Source organism: Podarcis liolepis (assembly GCF_965112155.1).
Source record: "Podarcis liolepis genome assembly, chromosome: 11".
Taxonomy (NCBI): Eukaryota; Metazoa; Chordata; class Lepidosauria; order Squamata; family Lacertidae; genus Podarcis; species Podarcis liolepis.
Genome location: NC_139565.1, coordinates 9,144,706 through 9,163,126, shown reverse-complemented (window position 1 = coordinate 9,163,126; position 18,421 = coordinate 9,144,706). Strand labels below are relative to the sequence as shown.

Here is an 18,421-nt window from a genome sequence, read left to right as displayed (position 1 = left end):
CACGCTATGGGGGAAACTGTCAGAAAGCACCTTGCTGATTGATGATGCCTCCTCTCTGGGATGAGCTTTTGCCACACACAGCTCACAGGATCCGGGTGGAAGGGCATTTAGCTGCAGTTTCTGCATGACTCTATGCTATATCTGTTGCTGGCAAAGCCCATCTTTCCTGAAGGCCGCCTGCTTCTGAATTATTTTTGAGGTCACAGGCCACCTTTCGTAGATGATACATCGTTGTTGTTTCACTCAGCTTTATGATCTATTACTCAGAGAGATCATGAAAGTTGGTCTCTTTGGCAATACACTATAAAAAGAAGAGGGTCTCGGCCAGAGAAGAAAGACTCCAATACTGGGGAAAGGGGAGCTGATGACTAATTTACAACGGTATCGCCTGTGACAAGCTCCGTATGTTGGAGTCTATAGTAGCAGGTAATCCTAGCTTTGTTGTTGTTGTTGTTTAGTCATTTAGTCATGTCCGACTCTTCGTGACCCCATGGACCAGAGCACGCCAGGCACTTCTGTCTTCCACTGCCTCCCGCAGTTTGGTCAAACTCATGCTGGTAGCTTCGAGAACACTATCCAGCCATCTTGTCCTCTGTTGTCCCCTTCTCCTTGTGCCCTCCATCTTTCCCAGCATCAGGGTCTTTTCCAGGGAGTCTTCTCTTCTCATGAGGTGGCCAAAGTATTGGAGCCTCAGCTTCACGATCTGTCCTTCCAGTGAGTACTCAGGGCTGATTTCCTTCAGAATGGATAGGTTTGATCTTCTTGCAGTCCATGGGACTCTCAAGAGTCTCATCCAGCACCATAATTCAAAAGCATCAATTCTTCAGCGATCAGCCTTCTTTATGGTCCACCTTTCACTTCCATACATCACTACTGGGAAAACCATAGCTTTTACTATACTGAACTTTGTTGGCAAGGTGAGGTCTCTACCTTTTAAGATGCTGTCTAGGTTTGTCATTGCTGTTCTCCCAAGAAGCAGGTGTCTTTTAAATTTGTGGCTGCTGTCACCATCTGCAGTGATCATGGAGCCCAAGAAAGTAAAATCTCTCACTGCCTCCATTTCTTCCCCTTCTATTTGCCAGGAGGTGATGGGCCCAGTGGCCATGATCTTCTTTTTTTGATGTTGAGCTTCAGACCATATTTTGCGCTCTCCTCTTTCACCCTCAATAAAAGGTTCTGTAATTCCTCCGCACTTTCTGCCATCAAGGTTGTGTCATCTGCATATCTGAGGTTGTTGATATTTCTTCCGGCAAACTTAATTCCGGCATGGGATTCATCCAGCCCAGCCTTTCGCATGATGAATTCTGCATATAAGTTAAATAAGCAGGGAGACAATATACAGCCTTGTCGTACTCCTTTCCCAATTTTGAACCAATCAGTTGCTCCATATCCTAGCTTTTGCAATACCTATTTACACATGGAGAATTTAGTGGGCCTGAATCAATATGCTTGTGTTTAACAGATTGAGCTAGAATCATGCCACTGCCTCTCCAATGGCTACCTCAGATTTACAAAAGGAATGAGTCAATGCATCAGCCATAACTCAGGGCTGCTGCAAAATCCCTTTCTGCTTTCCAGAGCATTTTCAAAGCAGCTGCTACCATCTGCACAACGGCCAGATCTGGAGCTGCTTTTTTTATTATTCAACAGTCACTGCGTGCCACATTAGTGTTCCTTATATTTCCAACATTATTCACAGTTTCAGGCTTCAGAAATGGATTTTTTATTATTTGCACGTCTCATCGGTCCTGGTTTCCTGGTTTGGTTTATGTATTTGTTTTGCGGAAACCAATACAATTTACATATTTCCCCTCCATTTATTTTACTTTTACAAGGAAGCCTGCAGACCCAGTTCTGCCAGAGATGTGAGGTGTGCTGAGGTTCGACTGAAACTAATGTGCACAGTTAGTTAACAGCTTCTCAAGATGAATCTTCTGTTGAAATGTAGTTTTCGCAAACTGTACATCATCGCAGCACTCATTAACTAAAAGCTCATCTAGGCTTCCTTTTGTGTTGTGTTTCAAGGCACAGGTCCACACTTTAAAGCTCTGTGTTTGAGCTCTTCCATCCTATCCCAGCACTTTTCCCATGAAAACTCACTCTGTGCCTTAGAAAACATAGATTTGATAGATCTCTAAGTATCATGCTTCAGCCTTTTCCACAACATTCCTCTGAAGTGTTCCTTTCTTCCTCCACCTAGAGCTGCCATACGTCCAGATTTTCCTGAACATTACTCAGATTTCAAAGGCGGAATTGACGTCCAAAGGGGGATTTCCGAAAGGTGGCGCTTAGGCAAGTCAATTGAAAAATAGCCTTTTTGTAAAATTTTGGGGGGTTTCCTTTAAAAAGCTCAACAATATCAAGGTCTTTTTGAAATATGGCAACCCTGGCTTCCCAGAAAAGTTTGAGTCTGCTCTCAGTGCCAGCCTGAAGCACAGCAACAAATGCCACCAACATGGTTTGACATGAGGTGCATAACAGTCACAGTCCTGTGTCTCGTGTGAATATATCTGATTTGTTGCTTGCGGCTGCGATGTGATCATGGCTCCCTGTCATAGTGGCAATGTATGCAAGCAGTAGGCACATGGGTTGTGTCACTTATACACTTTACAGTGGTACCTTGGTTCTCAAACTTAATCTGTTCCAGAAGTCTGTTCCAAAACCAAGGCACACTTTCCCATAGAAAGTAATGCAAAACGGATTAATCCGTTCCAGACTTTTAAAAACAACTGAAAACAGCAATTTAACATGAATCTTACTATCTAACGAGACCATTGATCCATAAAATGAAAGCAACAATCAATGTATTGTACTATAAAATAAACAAGACAGTATTGTAGATCATAAAAATCAAAATTATTATTTTTTCCTTACCTGCACTGATGATAGTCATTATTTGGATGGGGGGCTTTTATCCATTTCCGCAGTCACACCATCAATCTATCAGTAGCTGAACTGGGTTCCACACAGTCACAAAAAAAAATTAACCGAAAAAGCCTCAAAAACAAAAACGCAAAATAAATAGCAAAAACAAAAGCGCCAGATACAGTGGTACCTTGGTTCTCAAACTTAATCCGTTCCAGAAGTCCGTTTGACTTCCGAAATGTTTGAAAACCAAGGCGCAGCTTCTGATTGGTGCAGGAGCCCCAGAAACAATAGCTGACAATCGCATCAGACGTTCGGCTTCTGAAAAACGATTGAAAGGTTTTCAGTGTTTGGGAAGCAAAGCGTTTGAGACCCAAGGTACCACTCTACAAACTAGCACCAAATCTCCATTGGGTAGGATTGCCACATTTGTTCTGGCAAAATACAGGGCGGGGCAGTTGGGGGCGATTGTTTTTCTTCTTCATCTGGTGCTGAAGTGACTTCAAAGCAATCCATTACAATCTATTGCGGCCTAACAGGATGGCCCCTCGGGAATTTGTTACACACACACACATGCGCGCGCACATACACATGAATTTGTAAATCTATCTGTGCTTGGCTACCCAGAGTTTAAATGGATTACCTTTCACACACCCTTTAAAACACATGCATTTGGACAGGATCCCTAACTTGGCAGAGAGAGAGACAGAGAGAGAAGACCTGAAATACAGGAGAAAACTGTATCAATACAGGACGTAGCATTTTGCATTGAAATACAGGACAAGCCTGTATTATATAGGACAGGTGGCAACCCTACATTTGGGACCACCAGTTCTGGAAAGGATGGTAGTGACATCCTCTGGGATATACAGTGGTACCTCGGGTTACATACGCTTCAGGTTACATACGCTTTAGGTTACAGACTCCGCTAACCCAGAAATAGTGCTTCAGGTTAAGAACTTTGCTTCAGGATGAGAACAGAAATCGTGCTCTGGCGGCGCAGCAGCAGCAGGAGGCCCCATTAGCTAAAGTGGTGCTTCAGGTTAAGAACAGTTGCAGGTTAAGTACGGACCTCTGGAACAAATTAAGTTCTTAACCCGAGGTACCACTGTATGTCATGGTTGCAATTTGACAGGGTTCTAATGGAGGGAGGCCCCTCGCCATTGTGTGAGCTTGTCTCTTTTCCCGCTCTTTTAGCTGTAGCAGCCATTTTGTGTTATCCCAGGCCCCCAAAGCAGCCAAACTTTCATTTGCACCCAGGGCACTTTCACAAAATTCCAGATGTGCCCACTGGCCCCCAAAGGTGAGCAACACATCACCTGTAGATACTTGTCATTTACCTCAAACACACAGTAGGCCGGGCTAGACTTTCGTAATACGGCGCCGTATGCAAGACTATAATTTGGTTTCCACAAATTAATCTTCTCAATTACGGGCAGTTTCTGTTTTGCACCCTCTCAGCTCGGCGCCCTGTGTAAGGGAATCGCCTAGTAAAGTAAAGGTACCCCTGCCCGTACAGGCCAGTCGTGTCCGACTCTAGGGTTGCGTGCTCATCTCGCTCTAGAGGCCGTGAGCCGGCGCCGTCCGAAGACACTTCCGGGTCATGTGGCCAGCGTGACGAAGCTGCTCTGGCGAGCCGGCAACAGCACAGCACACGGAAACGCCATTTACCTTCCCGCTATAAATCAGTACCTATTTATCTACTTGCACTTATGAGTGCTTTCGAACTGCTAGGTGGGCAGCAGCTGGGACCGAAAGACGGGAGCTCACCCCGCCGCAGGGATTCGAACCGCCGACCTTCTGATCGGCAAGTCCTAGGCTCTGTGGTTTTACCCACAGCGCCACCCACGTCCCTTAAGGGAATCGCCTGCAGCACCCTAAATCCAGTAGGGTTTGTATTCTATAACTCATCAAAGGAAATTATCTTATCGAGAAGATTCTCTTTTATTGCTGTATTCTTTTCCCACAAAGTCTAAGCTCCTCTTGGGATGTTCATTAATTACGTCTTTAATTATGGATTAATTAGTAGTCAATTGAAAGTACTTTTTGTACTTCCCCTGCTCTCATAGCACTAATGTGTTTCCCATCGAACTTGATGGATGCTACTGTAGCTACACGCGGAGAGGGACGTATTGCAGATGTATTCCCCTTTCTCTTCACTGAGATGCCCAAACCATTCCGCAGACAGATTCCGCCTTCTGTCATGTGGCTGAAGCTCCTTCCTTCCTTGCTGACTTTACTTCATCTTTCTCATCTTTATTTTATTGCCACAATATCAGTGTTCCATGAATAATTATCATAATTACAATGAATGGTTTGATAGCAGCTTAGGAACATCTAAGGCTGTCATATGCTGCGTCAGCCCATTGGCCTCTCTCATTCACTGAGTCTCCAACGACTGGCAGCAGCTCTCTAAGGTTTCAGACAAGGTTCTCTCCCAACCATACCAGAACCAGAGGGTGTCCGCAGGAAAACATATGATCTGCCACTGAGCTCCAGTCCTTCCCCACTACGCCTGGTCTCAAATAACAGGAGTGAGGAGCCAGGCCAGAGTCCATACCATTCACCTTTTTCGGATCCGAAACTGTGGAAAGTCAATTTGAAATTTACAGATTGCATATTATTGAGAGAGAAGTTGATGAACTATGCAGAGCTGGCAAAAATGACAGTCAGACTACGAGAAAAAGACAACAGTGACTTTGAAAAAGAATGGGAACCATTTATATTATATCTGCAGAAACAAAGAAGGTCTGTAGACTTGATGGCAGGATTCAAGTAAACATTCACATCATTAGTATTAGAAAGTGTGTAGAAGATAGGGAAATAATATGGTGTAATTATTTTCATTTTTATGTTTTTAGGTTAGATGTTATTGTATAAAGTATACTATTATTATTTTTTTCTTTTAGGAAATAGCAAGGTGGGTGAAAGGGGAAACAAACCAGAAGTGGAAGTTGGGGGAAGCCTAGGAGAGGAGGGAAGAAGGAATGAATAGAAAATGTTATGGATATGAGATGTATGTAATGAATGAAAAGGAAAACTGAATAAAAAAATAATTTAAAAAAAGGAAAACTCAAAAAAAAAATTCAGATCCAAAACTGGATCCTGTGCCTCATCTCTCACGACCCACACTGTATTCAAGCCTTGAAAGGGCCATAGCTCAGTGATAGAGCATCTGTTTTGCATGCAAAAGGTCCCAGCTTCCATCTCCACCATCTCCAAGTAGGTCTGGGAACATTCCCAGCCTAAACCCTGGACAGCCATGACCAGTCAGCATAGACAATGGGAAACCCACATTAGCAGGACATGAAAGCAATAGTCCTCTCCTCCGGCTGTTCTCCAGAAACTGAGGCATGTTGCCTCCGAACCTGGAGCACCTGATAACCCTATCTTCCACATCTGCCTCCAGCCTTAATATTTACTCCCTGGAGGTATGTCACTTTTCAACTAACATGCATGCTCTTCTTACAGCGATGGGCGCCAGGTGATAACTTGTTCATCTGCAACGTAACCTTTTGATCTGCAGCAACACTTTCTCACACACAAATGTCTCTCAGCTTACCAGATCTGCTCTACGTCCATTAGATACCTGGCACGTGGCCTTCAGAAGCAGACGTTCTATAACTCTTTTAAACGTCACTCAAGATCCTGACACGCAACGAAGATAAATAGCCAATCTCCCAAATCTCTTTTTTTTAATATAGTAAATCATTTTCACTCCAACCTATGCCCTTCAGATAGAATAGTACAGTTTTTAGGAGGCAGGGGTTGTTTTGTTTTCCACAGTGGAGACATAGAGAGTACTAGTAACTGCAGTCAGGTATCCTTTAAATAAAACCAAAAAACCTCTCATTATATACATTGCAAGTTCAGGTCGGTGTATTGAATGTGTTCAGTTAGCTTATCGTTGTATATGAAACACCAGGTGTACCTGAAAACCATAATGTTTCAGGCTTAAACTTTATATATATAATCTATATCTTTCTTTCTTTCTTAATTTCTCTTTCTGTCTCTCTCTCTCTCACGCGAACACACACATTTTGGCAGGCACTAAAACACAACTAGCACCATCAATCATCACTGATGACTTTGCATGTTTGATCCCCAGCAGATCAGAAGCACTGTAATCTCAAGAGCCAGCAAAAGAGTCGGCCACTTACCTACACCTAAGAGCACTATTGTTCTGAGCTCCTCGGTGTACCTGTGTGGCAAGGAAACTGGAAACTCTGAGGTTGTTTACAGCGACAACATAGCCCTTGGTCAGCCCAGTATCTCTGTTTGTTTAAACCTGCCAGCGTGACTGGCCTTCCAGATTTGCTAATGTTCTATATTTGTAATGTGCTAACATGATCTGTGGTTCGAAAGCAGCCATGGACATGATAGAATATCAGCCCTGCAAAGCTCCGTTCAGATAAAAGAAATGAACTTTTAATAGGCTAAGCATCTTAACAGCACTTCGGCGAGGGTGATAAAAACAACATTCCTTTGACCTGTAGTCCCAGCGTTATTTAAAATCACACAGAGGTGCCAGAGTGTTATTCCAGGAAGAAAGAAGCCAAGTTGGTTTTTTTTCCGTTTTTTTGATACGCTGTTAGAATTAGACTAATTTCCTTCAGTCTGGAGACCTCTTAATAAAATATGAAAATGAGAAAGAGAACTGGAAGTACCTGCAGCTGTCATGGCTACAGGGTGACCTGAGTGGTGTTGCAGAGCAGGAGCTGGGGAGAGGGACCTAGTCACAAAACAGTCTGGCCAGACACGCTCCCTGTTTAGAGGAAAAGGTGCCACTGGCCTTCTGAACTTGGCAGGTTCTCTGCTTCCTGATATAGTCGCAAAGAGAGCTCTCAGGAACGGATCCAACTTTTATTTCCTGGCAGGCCTTCATCTCTGAGACAGCCACTTTGAAATGTATGTGAAGTAGCTGTGCCAGGAAGCACGCAAGGACTCTCGGTAAACAGGTTGCCGGGGCTGTAACAGAAGGCTGTTGCAAAAGGCTGCCACCATTGGCTGTGTGCTGAAGCGCTGTGCTTTTGCCCACTGCACAACAGGCAAAAAAGAAAGGGGTTTTGCCTCCTCCGTCACTGCATTTCTTTGCAGAGGAAAGTTGCAGCTGCTGATTCAGCTTCTTAAAGGTGGAACCCTGACCACTAGGTCCAGTCACGGACGACTCTGGGGTTGCAGCGCTCATCTCACTTTATTGGCCGAGGGAGCCGGCGTACAGCTTCTGGGTCATGTGGCCAGCAGGACTAAGCCGCTTCTGGCAAACCAGAGCAGCGCACAAAAACGCCGTTTACCTTCCCGCCGGAGTGGTACCTATTTATCTACTAGCACTTTGACGTGCTTTCGAACTGCTAGTGTTATGTACTGAGCTGAATAGGATTCAAACTGCAGCAGTCTGATTGGTCCTAGAATAGGATCCAAAATGCAGCAGTCTGGTTGGTCCTAGAACAATGCAGCAGTATGAGTGGTCGGCAGGAGCCACCCAATCCAGCTCCAGATAGAAGTGAATCCACAACCTGATTGGCCTACAGGAGAAGTCCGGAATTAGCCAACCACGTGCAGCCCATTGTGTAAATAATGTATATAAAGCAGATACTTTGAGGGGACTTCCATTCCTCCTCACCACTATGAGCTGAATAAAGAGCATGAAATCACTTTGCGACTCTGAGTATATTTCAGCTAGGTTGGCAGGAGCTGGGACCGAGCAACGTGAGCTCACCCCATCTTGGGGATTCGAACCGCTGACCTTCTGATTGGCAAGCCCTGGGCTCTGTGGTTTAACCCACAGCGCCACCCGCGTCCCTTTCAGCTTCTTATTCAGCTGTAAAACAGCCAAAAATAGGCACAGTGCCACGCATGCAATTAGCACTTGTATGAATTGCTGTTTTTAAAGTCATTAGGAAACCTGAGGCCCCACAATATAGATTGAGAACGCAGCATGAAGGTTACAGGGAGCTTTAACCCTCCGATCCCCACTATGTTCCCCATCTCCCATGTCTGCTATTGGCAATAGAATCAGTTACTCTGAGCAGAGTAGTGAGAATGTCACCAACCACCAGCTAACCTTTGGCCTCTTTCATTAGAGAAGGAGCCGAACATACGAGGAGGCCATTGGTGTCACATCAAATTCTAGCCTTTCATCCCAATCAACTCAGTAAATCAGCTGAAATGTCTTCCACTGGATCATGGCTTCTGTGCATTCCCCTCTTCCACAGCAACATGAATCAATATGAGCCACTTACTACACAAGGCTAAAAGGTCATTCTGGTTTTTATTTTTTAGAAGGCTCAGATGCAAGTTTCTAGCCTTCATGTTTGCAGAGGTAAGTTTGATGGTTGTGCGTCTGAAGGATTCAGTAACCCAGGAGGCAAAGGGTGGCGGGGGAAGAGAGAAGCTCATTTGCAGATCTCGTTATTTTTGTTTATTTCTTGATTTCTAAGGGTTGATTTATTATTTTGAACATTCAGACAGTCTGGGTCAGCCGAGGAACTATGATTATGGTTTCAAAGCTGAGCTTTCAAATTACTCGAAATGTACAAAGGTCATATTGCCTCAAATGAACTTTTCTCATGTATATTTGAGAGTGAGCACTTTCCTCTGGCGATTGAATGTAAACGGAGACGAATGATAATGCGCCACTTCAGAAATTGCACAGAGAGCATCGCACTGTCAACTATATTATGCTACTGATAAAGTTCCATGATTACAGGATTGATTGATTGATTTTTGTCAACATAACACGGCAAACTAGTTTTATGTTCTGCTTTCACCATGATTAACTATAAATCCAAGTCCAGCATTTTAAGCCATGAATTTTGAATTTGAGTCAAAAGGCAGGGGAGGGAGATCACAGATAATAGGATGGTCAATGTTTCACTCAGCTTTTTTAGCTGTGCCTTTCACAATGGCTCTGTAAGTAGGAATTCTCAGGGAAAGCCTTTCTCAGCAGAAAGAGAAATGTCATCACCTGACTGCCAAGCTACATTGAAAAGTACTGTTGCAGCTGATTGAAAAGTCAGCAATCCACAGACTAACCTTCCAAAGAATGTCCCTGATCATTATGATTACCTCACTAATTGCTGTGAAAATAAAGGTAAAGGTAAAGGACCCCTGGACGGTTAAGTCCAGTCAAAGGTGACTATGGGGTGCAGCGCTCATCCTGCTCTCAGGCCAAGGGAGCCACCGTTTGTCCACAGACAGCTTTCCAAGTCATGTGGCCAGCAGGATTAAACCGCTTCTGGTGCAACGAGACACCGTGACGGAAACCAGAGCGTACAGAAATGCCATTTACCTTCCCGCCACAGCGGTACCTCTTTATCTAGTTGCACTGGTGTGCTTTTGAACTGCTAGGTTGGCAGGAGCTGGGACAAAGCAACAGGAGCTCACTCCATCGAGGGGATTCGAACAGCCAATCTTTTGATTGGGAAGCCCAAGAGGCTTAGTGGTTTAACAAGCACACAATCACTGATAGGTCCACCTGCCATTGTGAGACTCAAAGCAATGAAGATGATGCCTCCCCAGCTGTTGCCATTGGCTGTGGGTTTCTTGTGATGTCACAAAAGCACTTGGCAACTGAGTGGATATAAAGGCAGGCCAAGGGGAAAGCCCTTTTCTACTTCCAGCAGGACACATCTGGCAATGGATGTGACATTCAGCACTGCCCAGGTTTCTTCCACTTGGAGGAGGCAAAGTGGTGAATGGAAGGAGGCAATCCTCTGGCAGTGGGATGCTATGGAGTGATAATAAGGCAAGTTTGCTTGCTTGAAGGTATCTGTGATTAAAAGCTGGCGGATGTCTCATGATGGACCTAACAGTAGCTTCTGGCACCTTTTGGACCTCCATCTCTAATGTCTGAGGTAAAGGTAAAGGGACCCCTGGCCGTTAGTTCCAGTCGTGGCCGACTCTGGGGTTGCGGCACTCATCTCGCTTTATTGGCCAAGGGAGCAGCTTCCAGGTCATGTGGCCAGCATGACTAAGCCGCTTCTGGTGAACCAGAGCAGCACACGGAAACACCATTTACCTTCCCATGTACCTATTTATCTACTTGCACTGGCGTGCTTCCAAACTACTAGGTTGGCAGGAGCTGGGAGAGAGGAACGGGAGCTCACCTAGTCGCGGGTTTTTGAACCGCTGACCTTCTGATTGGCAAGCCCATGAAAATAGTTGGAATATCAACAGGTGAAGCTTTTTCCAGCAATGAGAGGCTTCAGCATGGGGGTAGCCTAGATTTTTGTTAGGGGGACAGGCCTTTTGTTGGGGGGGGCAGAACCTCAGTTTGCTATGTATTTTTTATTGATTTTTATTGATTTAGGGGGACAGCTGCCCCTCCCTGCCCCCCCTTGGCTACACACATACTGTATACCTGAAGGAGCGTCTCCACCCCCATCGTTCAGCCCAGACACTGAGATCCAGCACCGAGGGCCTTCTGGCGGTTCCCTCATTGCGAGAAGTGAGGTTACAGGGAACCAGACAGAGGGCCTTCCCGGTAGTGGCACCCGCCCTGTGGAACACCCTCCCTTCAGATGTGAAGGAAATAAGCAGCTATCTTCTCTTTAAAAGACATTTGAAGGCAGCCTTGTTTAGGGAAGTTTTAAATATTTAATGCTGTATTGTTTTTAACACTTGATTGGAAGCTGCCAAGAGTGGCTGGGGAAACTCAGCCAGATGGGTGCGGTATAAATAATAAATTATTATTATTATTATATTCATTTCTTGTTTTCTGCCTGTTTGCAGGTGCTAATGATATGCAACCTTCATCTATTAAACAGGAAAAGATGAGTAACATGGTAGCCCCTGATCCCTGAGTTGAGAGGTTATTGTCCCCCGTAACATTCCCTTTTTGCTTGTTTGGGTAACCCAGAGAAAATCTTGCCCTCTCAAATAATTGTGAAGGTATAACTATGAGGCTGTTGTATCTTAATGACCTGGAAGCTGTACGCCGGCTCCCTTGGCCAATAAAGCGAGATGAGCACCGCAACCCCAGAGTCATCCGCGACTGGACCTAACGGTCAGGGGTCCCTTTACCTTTTAATATAGATATTAGCCAACTGCAGACTTGTTTTTCCCCCCCTTATGGACCAACATAGATCCCTTTGTTATTACAAAATAAAAAAAATCCTTCCAGTAGCACCTTAGAGACCAGCTAAGTTTGTTACAGGTATGAGCTTTCGTGTGCATGCACACTTTTTCAGATACCAGACTGTTATAATTAAATGTAAAGGTAAAAATTCATAATTACACCCATGTTGTGGGTATTTTCCATGGCGGGGAAGCATGCATTGCAAAAGGAGGTGATGGATTAGCAATGAAACTCACAGTGCCATCTGCTGACTGAAGATAGTTAATGCTTTGATGGGTAACATACATAAAATATGACACTGGAACACTATAGCCAATGGGCAGGTTATAATGGCAGCTGTAGTTCAGCCCCACACCTGCTATAGATCATAGTCACAACTTGCAGAAACGACAGGGCGTATGTCTTCCAAATAAGTAATGGTTTCCTCTGTATATTGGAATTCTGCGTCTCACAGGCTTTGCATTTTCAGCAGAGTTTCCAGCACGTGCACATGTACTCACAATTCCCAGTGTGTAAAATGGGGTTTATTCCCAGGTAAGTGTGCAGAGCATTGTAGCCTAAATTCCCACGGAACACTCTGGGAACTAAGTTTTGCTAGTTTGGCAAAAATGATCAGCAGAATCAGAAATCAGGAAGACCAAAGGAATGGGGAAATTTTATGATTTACCCGAAAAACCATTGTTAAAAACAGTTAAAATCATTAGTAGGATTGGAATAACACATGTATTTTAATGGTGAATTTTGGATATAATGGAGATGTAAAAGATATGGATTATTATAAAAGAGGCAGGAGGAAATGATTAATAATAAGACCCACAAAGGGGAGGAGAAAAGTCCAGGAGATTCTTTGGAATTTTGTTTCTATGTTGTATGTTGGATATGTGATTGTAAAATACTAATTTGAAAAAACAAATGAATAAATTTATAATAAATAAATAAATTTTGCTAGCTTGAGTGCCCTCACACATTCTGACATGCTTTCAAGTGCCTTTCAAGGTAGAAGTGATATCATAAAAGATTTTAAAATTATCTGTGGCATGGAGAAATTGGAAGTATCAAAGTTTTTCTCCCTCACTCAAAACACGTGAATTCATGAACATCTGGTGAAGCTTCGTGATGGATAAAAGAACGTGCTTCTTCACACAGGAACTGTGGAACTGGCTCCAAAGGAAGCAGTGATGGCCACCAATTTGGGTGGCTTTCAAAGAGCACAGTGGTACCTTCGTTCTCAAATGCCTTGGTTCTCAGACGCTTTGGTTCTCAAACTCCGAAAACTTGGAAGTGAGTGTTCCAGTTTTCAAACGTTTTTCTGAAGCTGAACATCTGATGCAGCTGCTGGCTATTGTTTCCGGGGCACCTGCACCAATCAGAAGCCGTGCCTTGGTTTTCGAACATTTTGGAAGTCAAACGGACTTCTGGAATGGATTAAGTTTGAGAACCAAGGTACCACTGGCACTTTTGTTTTTGCTATTTATTTTGCGTTTTTGTATTTGAGGCTTTTTCGGTTAATTTGTTTTTGTGACTGTGTGGAACCCAGTTCAGCTACTGATTGATTGATGGTGTGACTGCAGAAATGGATAAAAGCCCCCCATCCAAATAATGACTATCATCAGTGCAGGTAAGGAAAAAATAATAATTTTTATTTTTATGATCTACAATACTATCTTGTTTATTTTATAGTACAATACATTGATTGTTGCTTTCATTTTATGGATCAATGGTCTCGTTAGATAGTAAAATTCATGTTAAATTGCTGTTTTTGGGGTTGTTTTTCAAAACACTGGAATGGACTAATCCGTTTTGCATTACTTTCTATGGGAAAGCGCGCCTTGGTTTTGGAAGGCTTTGGTTTTGGAACGGACTTCCGGAACGGATTAAGTCTGAGAACCAAGGTGTGGTGTTCGTACGGAGCCCCCAATCGTCTCACGGACTATTGACACGTACACCACTAATCCACTGCCACCAACCAGGTCCTCCCTGGTAAAATCACTTCAGTCTCAGTCAACTTTTCAATTAATAAAGAAGAGTGTATTTTATTTCAGACACAAACAAAACTTTTACAGCATTCCAAACGTTGTTGCTCTTTATTTTCTTAGTCTTATTTTTCTCTCTCTATCTCTTCTACCTCCTCACACTCAAGAACCCACCGCCCTATCTGTCTCTTTATTCCCAACTGCTTCTTCAACTGCCTTTCCCAACCAGCCAACCCACTAAAACCAACCAACGGCCCACCAACAACTCCCAACGAACTCCTCCCAGAACTCCTCCCAGAACTAGTTTTATAGACCCACTGACTCCACACCCCCCCGGGTCCTTTCTGTGCAACCTAGTTAACTATTTCCCCTCTAGCACTCTCTCATATATGTTAACATCACACAAGGTACCACTGTACTAGATAAATTCATAGAGGAGAGGTCTATCAACGACTACTAACCATGACGGCTGTGATCTATCTCCATGGCTGGAGACAGTAATGCTGTTGGACCATATTCTTCCGGTACATAGGGCTTCTATTTCATCATTCCAAGTCCTGGAAACATCATTGACAGACCAGCTATCAAAAGGCGGAGGTAAGCAAACTGGCTATACTTTGATTCTTTTATACATGGGGAGGCCATTATGTTCCATGAGCCATTAACTCCTTCCATCAGCCATTAACTCCTCAACTCCTCTACGCCTCAAACTTCTGGTTCAATGGCTCATTCCCCAGGTTCGCTGGCTTCCAGGCAAAGTTTCTCTGGTCCCTCCTACAAGTTCCAAATTGTGTTCCAAATGCAATAGTATTTTTAGGTGAATGTCCTTTATCAACTAAAGCATGGTGGGCTGCCCTGAGATACTGGCTCAAGATCTCAGTCTTTGGCCTAGGGAAGGGGTTACTTCCATACCTAAACAACGAGGAGTTTACCAGCTCATGGATGAAAATTATGGTTAGAAAAACCACTTCGATTGGCTGCCACCTTCCCTCCTGTACCATCTGGGCTATGATACCGCCCTTGAGAGGACTTCCGGGTTAGCGCGATCGGCTAATGGTGGATTCCCTCCGAGCTCCGGAGGGAATCGGCTCTACTGAGGACGGGTCCTGCCGCGGTGACGACACGGGGACCCTCAGAAACCACAGGCGCGGAAGCCTGTGGACTTGGTGACTCGGCGGGCACCATTTGCGCCCCCCGACCCACAAAGAAGCCTTTTTAAAGGCTTTGGAGAGGGTGCGGAGAGCGGCGTGGTGCTGTGAGTAGACCACTACTTCAGTGGAGTGAAGCCGCGAGCCATGGCCGGAGAGCGCTGACTTTTTTCCTTGAACATTTGGACTGAAAAAGAAATAACCCGTGAGTAGTACAGAATTTGGATTTAAAAATCTCTTTTTCCTTGAATTTGGAACGATCGGGGGAGTGCTAAAAGGAAGTCCGCCCCCCCCTTCCTGCAGACATTTAAAGCAAGAATTGGATAACTAAGGTGGAGAGACCATCTCTCTCTTTGTGAGACAAAAGTTATTAATTTCATGATTGGCATTAGAAGTTTTGTGCTGGAGGATGAGAACTGAATCTTAGAAGTGGATGTGAACACCCCCCCCCCCCCGGATCCGGGAGCGATCCGTGAGTGAGCCTGCTGAGGAGACACAAGGAGTTTGACAGCTGTCAAACGAGCTTTCAAAGCTAGAAAAATTTGTTATTTACTATCTTTGAGGACTAGATGAGTTACATTTGATCTCAAGTTGTTGGAAACAAAGAAGAAATAAATAAATAAAGTTACTGACTGTTGGAGAAGGACTACTAAGTAACCAGAATCCCTCTAGGGGGGATTCTGAGACATTACAATGGCTGCAGATGGAAAATTACAGGCCGAGTTGGAAAAAATGTTTCTTCTCGTGGGAATGCTACAAGACCAGAGCACAGCTATGGCTACAAAGCTTGCGACCTTGAACCTTAAAGTAAATAATCCTGTTGACTGTGTTAAGGACTTGACAAAAAATAACTCTGCAGCTGAATCAGAAGAGATATTTTCAGAACTAGAGGAGAGAGGAGGAGGAGCGGAAATATTGCTGGTGGAAAGGGCCAACCAGAAGCCTAGAATTGTGTAATATAAAGAAAACAAGGAAATTGTGGATTACAAAGAAAACAAGATTCGGATTATGGGAATTTGGATTGAAATTAAGAATGAAGTAGGGAGTGATCCCTTTATGGTGGGATCGGAAGAATTACGGATTGCAAATTTGTCCAAGATGAAAGGGGAAGCCTTTGGGACACTTGGAACATTTGGACTTAAAAGAAGCAAGAAATATGATTGGGGCTCCGTTTTGGAATATGGAGGACTGGCTGCAAGAAACATGGATTTTACTGGGATAGAGCTCCTTCGAGACCCGATGACCAACATAAAGGACTATCAACAAAACCGGCGGAGAGGGACTGATGGAGATTTGAAGGCCTCGGACGTGAGAAATCCAGGCTAAGAACTGATATTGTGGACATCTACTGTTTTGGGGGATCAAAACCGGGAAAGAGGGGGGGTGAGAGCTTTTGAATCCAAAAGGAGGATAATTTTATGATTTTTATGTTTAGGTAGTGTGTTCAGTAACTAATACTTAAAATTGGGAAATTTGTGGAAGGGAACTTAGGTCGACCTTAGAAAAGGATGTAATGATTATAATTGATGTATAAGTTAAATTTGGTTAATTAAGAAGAACTAAGTTAAAAAATGATTACAATAATATTGTGAAGATGAGAGTAAGAACTTGCTGAGCCAACTATTGGAATTAGGATGTATGAAGGGGTGGTGCGGGGAAGTCAGAGAATGTGGTTAAGAAAGCAAGGATTTGAAATTATACATGTTTGTCTTTGTCTCTGTGTGTTTGTGATGTCAATATAAAATGTGAAAACCCAATAAAAAAAAATTTAAAAATAATATGTCAATAAAAAATGTGAAAACCCAATAATTTTTTTTTAAAAAAAAATATGATACCGCCCTTGAATCTCTGAGGCAAAGGCTCTGAGACATATCACATAGTGATCTCCGATCTCAATCTCATGTTATCTGTGGCCCATTAGCAGTAGGAATCCACTATGGGTTCAAGTTTCAGACACCTGCATATCTTAGAAATTTGTCTGTACCAACATACTGGCATCTTTTCACCAAAGCCAGATTAAATATCTCCATCAGAAGTGTTAAACAGCAGGCTGAGAGGTATCCCTTATCAGAATAGGATCTGTGTGTGCTCTCAGGATGTCGACTGCATGAGGCATATTTAATTGCATTGTGGACAATATGATCAAGCGAGGGAACTATTGATTAAACCACTATTGGCAAATCGGCTGGGTCAATCTGAATCCTACTCTATCAAATATCTTCTGGACGACAAGTCCAGCGATACCACAGTGGCCGTGGCAAAGTTTCTTTCCGTAGTCATACAAATCAAAGATCAACATACCCATGACTAAACAAATAACGCTTCAGTCTTCCTTCCCTGGGGGGTTGTCTAGATGAGTATGTATTTTATTCTGTATCTATCTTATGGGTCGTTGGACCGCAATAAAGGTTATTATACACGGATGGTGCTGTGGGTTAAACCACAGAGCCTAGGGCTTGCCGATCAGAAGGTCGGCAGTTCAAATCCCCGCAACAGGGTGAGCTCCCGTTGTTCGGTTCCAGCTCGTGCCCACCTAGCAGTTCGAAAGCATGTCAAAGTGCAAGTAGATAAATAGGTACCACTCCAGCGGGAAGGTAAACGGTGTTTCCGTGCGCTGCTCTGGTTTGCCAGAAGCGGCTTAGTCATGCTGGCCACATGACCCGGAAGCTGTACGCCAGCTCCCTCGGCCAGTAAAGCAAGATGAGCACCGCAACCCCAGAGTCGGCCACGACTGGACCTAATGGTCAGGGGTCCCTTTACCTTTAATGCTGCTGAATACCACTTTCTGGAAGTCACATGAGTGTTCTTGTGCCTGGGTTCTGCTTGAGAGTTTCCCATGGTACATCTGGTTGTCCCTGTGAGAACAGGACTGGATGAGTCCTTAGCCTGATCTAGCAGGCTCTTCTTAGGCAGGGGTCCCCAACCTGTGGCCCACGGAGGCCGTTTAACCGGCCAATGAGCCACCCCTGAACCAAGCTGCCCGCTCGGCGAGTCTCCACGCGCTGCGCTAAACTAGCGCACACGGGGACTCTCTTCCGCGGCTCCGGAAATGACTTCTGCGCATGCCCAGACACTGGAAATCGCTTCTGCACAGGCGTGATTTTTGGCATCTGGGCATGCGCAGAAGCCATTTTCGGCACTGCAGACATTTCTGGCATTGCGCTGCGCTGGTCCGGCCCATGGAGGATCTCTGCAGGAGTGATCTGGCCCATGCCCGGTAAGCCTAGCCGACCCCTGGTCTTAGGTAATATATCTGAAGAAGGTATTTAGGCTGTGGGTTTATACTCACTGAAACCAAGCCTGCTTTTGCAATAAGCAAGCCAATCCCTGCAGTGCAACTATGGATGAGTTCACAC

At 44.3% G+C, this 18,421-nt stretch overlaps 1 protein-coding gene and 1 long non-coding RNA gene across 9 annotated transcripts in view; one reads left to right on the top strand and one right to left on the bottom strand.

Annotated features, from left to right (window-relative positions):
* Positions 1-7,617, bottom strand: part of LRRC2 (leucine rich repeat containing 2) — a gene marked incomplete at its 5' end in the record, with an annotated part of 77,834 nt that extends 70,217 nt beyond the window's left edge. The window contains one exon of one of the 2 annotated variants that reach the window (XM_083465004.1): positions 7,533-7,617. Of the gene's footprint in view, positions 1-7,025; positions 7,182-7,532 lie in introns of those variants that run through there. The other variant, XM_083465003.1, reaches the window with a different exon arrangement.
* LOC310688500 overlaps positions 1-18,421 on the top strand; it is a 235,140-nt gene that overhangs the window by 211,082 nt on the left and 5,637 nt on the right. For 4 of the 7 annotated variants that reach the window (XR_014516967.1, XR_014516968.1, XR_014516971.1 and 1 more), the window contains exons 2-4: positions 8,949-9,187; positions 13,440-13,562; positions 13,768-14,514. This is a non-coding gene — a long non-coding RNA (uncharacterized lncRNA). Of the gene's footprint in view, positions 1-7,811; positions 7,914-8,948; positions 9,188-13,439; positions 13,563-13,767; positions 14,515-18,421 lie in introns of those variants that run through there. The other 3 variants (XR_014516970.1, XR_014516973.1, XR_014516969.1) reach the window with 3 other exon arrangements.